At 36.6% G+C, this 4,022-nt stretch overlaps 1 protein-coding gene across 6 annotated transcripts in view; it reads left to right on the top strand.

Moving 5' to 3' along the window:
* gtdc1 (glycosyltransferase-like domain containing 1) overlaps positions 1 to 582 on the top strand; it is a 354,581-nt gene extending 353,999 nt beyond the window's left edge. For all 6 annotated transcript variants that reach the window (XM_073025908.1, XM_073025902.1, XM_073025937.1 and 3 more), the window contains one exon: positions 1 to 582. This exon is cut by the window's left edge and continues 1,808 nt beyond it. The gene's annotated coding sequence lies outside the window, so the exon portion shown is untranslated.
* The last annotated feature ends 3,440 nt before the right edge of the window (positions 583 to 4,022 follow it).

Raw genomic sequence — 4,022 nt, 5'->3', positions numbered from 1 at the left:
TAATACATTATACCAGTCCTGGGAAGTTTTGGGAGGAGCTTTCACCGTACACAAATGTAATTCATAATTAAATGAGCCTTAGTTTATTGTAAAATATAAACACTTCCCACATTGAAAAACACCTACAGAAAGGGCGGAAAGAAATATAGTTCCTGCATAAATCCTTTCACCTGGTTATTATGTTGAAACCGCAAGACATTAATGCAATTTTTTCATCATGACTGAAAGTGTCATTCCAATTCAGATATACACATTTGTTGTGGTAAGTCTATAAGCTCACAAATCACAAGAGCATGAGATGCACAGAAAGCAAGAGTGGTGGCTCCTTTTAATTCAGCAGTATATAGTTAACCCTTGATGGGCTATCAAGTAGTTGTGGAATGTATACAAAAAAAATTGAACAGTGACTCTATTTAATATGACTTGTTCACTTTTAAAGATGGCTCTTTGCTGACCGTGCGTTTAGAGACATCTTTAAATATATATTGATTTGGATATATTTGTGTTAGTACAACAACTGAATTTGTTTTTATACTTGGTTTTCTATTAAACTTAAACAGTTGTTTATTTTAATAAAAGTATTAAAATCCTGGATATGTGTGTGTGTGTGTTCCTCACTATTTAACAGTGTTTTGCAATGAAACACATATCACACTTAACAAGATGATTTCATTTCTGAATAGTAAAGTTAACCAGCAAAACGTATTAGGATAAACACAGCAGTAGTCACTCCTCAATCCAAATTCTGTGATTAAAAGGTATTAATCAGATCAGTTGATTGAGGCAATCCACCATTTCCATCAATCAAATCAGTTTTGGTGCGTTCTTTGTTCTCCGTATAATAGGCCTCAATCTAAGGATCCTTTGTGTTTGGTTTATAAAGTTACATTACAAAAGAGATTTAAGATTTTCCTGATGTCTTTTCTTTAACTGGACCTTTGATCCTAAACCTGCTGGGGCTAGTGAAATCCTCACCCATTCTTGAGCACCCCCACATCATTGGAATTTGAATAGACCCACCTGAAGACTTTAGTTGTCTTCCAACATAGTCTATTGTTCCTGTGGACAGAAGGGGGTCTCAGGGTACTTTTTGTGCATCACTCGAGTGGCCAAAGGTGCTTTATATGGGAGTTATATTCCCCTGGAAATAAGTAACCAGGAAGAAAGAAATCCATATACCTCATTTCCTGCTATCTGCATTTAGAGCTAAGGAGCAGGGGGTCATCTTTACACCCCAGTCTACCTTAATACCTTCAGACATAGGATGCATAGAAGCTCATTGAGTGAGTCTTAAACTTTCATTGCATGCATCGTTCCCTACTGTTTTGTGTTACAAATCACACTGACAAAGAGCTTCCCCACACCCCCTGCCTCTTCACTTCTAAAAAAAATTAGCTCAAACTTGCATGTGGACCTTTTGTTTATTTATTTTGTTTCAGTACCTTCATTTGGACTCATTTTAACTAACCTATAGGAAGATTAATCAACATTTTTGGTAAAGTTAAACAAGAAAGGTTTTACAATGAAAAACAAGCAGATAAGGCGAAAGTCTGTCATTGGTAATGTTGAAGTAATGCAGACAGATTACGAATACATTGAACATTCTTCCACATTAGAGACAGTGGAATGTTTTATATTAGTCAATGTTCAGTCCTTCAGCATGCAGTGGTATTTTTAAGACTGCTCCGCACAATCTTATAGCTGAAGAATAATTGGGACATTTGTTTTTGAGCTTTAGGGTACTCAGTAGGCTCCTACTGCTTGAAGAGGCAAGTGACAGGTTTGTTGTTAGAGAGAATCTTCTCTGTATCACATATGATGCTAGAGGTCTTTGGATAGGAAAGAATTCCGCCTAATAAGCAGGAAAAGCTGATACAACTCAATCACTTTTTTTGGCAAGCACTCCTTCTGTCAGCCAGTAACAACACAAATGGGTAGCCAATTTCCAAAAAGTATGCTGAAGATCATTGTTTTCCTATGAGCGATAAAGGAACCTAGAGCAAGAGTTGTGGTGAACAATCCACGGATGGGAAACAGTGCATTTTGTTTAAAAGATCTTGCCCCATGCACTCTAGCACTACAAATCTGTATTTCCATTGGCGTCTCAATGGCTTGCTCAAGAGTTAGGACGAGACAAACATTAAACTTGCAGTTGTGTAAGCATGGAAAAAATTGCATAATCAAAGAATGAATTATATTACCATGACTATCTGTTGCTTCAATATTCAATATTTTCATAAAATCAGTGAAAAGAAAATGTAAGTCAACATAAATTCATTTGTTTAAATGGTTTGGCACAGACTAGATGGGCCAAAGGGCCTGTAGCAGGGCTGTACTTTCCTATGACTCTTTTAAAATCTTCACGTATTTGTGTCTAAGCAATGAGAACCAATTAGAAGAAAAAAACATTTGATGTATGACTCCGCCTGGAGTTGGCAGCCATTGATTGTAAACTTTGAAAATGAAACTATGATAGTCTCTTTACCATTTTACCAGCTAATCCAATTTTCTTAAAAAATGCAGACGTCAGGATCAAGGGGCTGATGCTAATGTGATTAAATCATAGCAGAAAACAGGTGCTGGTATAGAATGGCTCACAGCTAGCAGACTTGAGCTGTTATGTTTCTCAGTTAACCCATTTTAATCACGAGACCATCTGCAGATGTTAGAAATCCAGAGTAATACACACAAAATGCTGGAGGAACTCTGCAGGTCAGGCAGCATCTGCAGAAGTGAAAAAAAAGCAGTCTATGTTTCTGGCCAAGGCCCTTCTTCAGGACCCATTTTATGAAAGGTTCCTAGCCTTATAATTTTTTTTTTCAGTACTTTTGAAGTCTGAAATAAATTAAATGTGAAATTTATAGGAAAAGAACAGGATTTTCAGCCATGCAGTTATATCACCATTTCATTTAATCAGTTCTTGACGTTTATGTAAAGAAAGCATTTTGGTCTCTAATGCCTATATTGGAGCTATTTGATTTTCTTGTCTTTAACCTTGTATATTAAAGTCCTTCAAGTGTAATGAAAATTTGTGTATCTACTACTCATTCAGGCAGTATGGTCCAGCCACCACTGGGTTAAAAAAAAACTTGCCCTTCCTATACCTGACCTTAACATAAATTATCTAAATTGTTATCATCTTATTTATGAAGGAACATGATGCTGTTTTCTCATTGTCTTGTCCTGTTATAATTTTACACATTTCAATTAAACATTTCACCCAAAGAAACATTTCTTTGTCGCAAAGAAAATCATCTTAGCCTTGTCATTCTCTACGCTAAACTATAATTCTGCAACTATAACAGATCTCCCCAACCTGTTCTAAAGATATATTCTTCCTGTGGTGTGGTAAAAATGGTCGTACATAGCACTTAAATATACCTGGTGTTTTATACAATTCATTCTTCAAATAGACCTCTTCCCCATTTTTATTGGATTATATTGCCAAATGGGTCACAAACTGATTGAAGAATTTAAAAGGGGCTACATCTAATTATACTCATGCGTCCAGTTTAACTGGCGGAATCAAATCCATTCAACACAATACAGAGCGATCAAACTGGAAGCAGTTTTGCGCATAATATCTTCTGTCACCATTCCCAGTTACAGTATGAACACCAAGACGTAGAAGAAGAAAATTAATTTATTCACAGGAAAGGAAGTTAAAATGTTGGGTATTATTCATTCTGGGGAAGGGAAAAATCTGATAGATGCCAATTAAATAAATAAATCACAAGAATGTACTGTGTGTCCTTTGACTGACTGATTGACAACTACCATACGCCCCTAAAATCACTCCTCCACCCATCCAATCCCCCTACAACTGATAATTGCTGTTATTTACTTTTTTTTTAATGGAGTTCTTTGACAAGGCCGTGCCAACCTTTGCCTCCCCAGAAGAGGGGAATGTTGTGTTAATTTCCATTAGTCTGCTGCTCATCACTTGGAGATCTGGGATCATCCAGTAATTTCAGACTTGGCTTGCTGTTGCCCCAGTTGCCAACCATTTCATGGATGGGGGC

This window comes from Hemitrygon akajei, chromosome 2 (assembly GCF_048418815.1).
Source record: "Hemitrygon akajei chromosome 2, sHemAka1.3, whole genome shotgun sequence".
Taxonomy (NCBI): domain Eukaryota; kingdom Metazoa; phylum Chordata; class Chondrichthyes; order Myliobatiformes; family Dasyatidae; genus Hemitrygon; species Hemitrygon akajei.
Note: the sequence above shows the minus strand (reverse complement) of the source record. Positions and strands in the feature narration are given on the sequence as shown.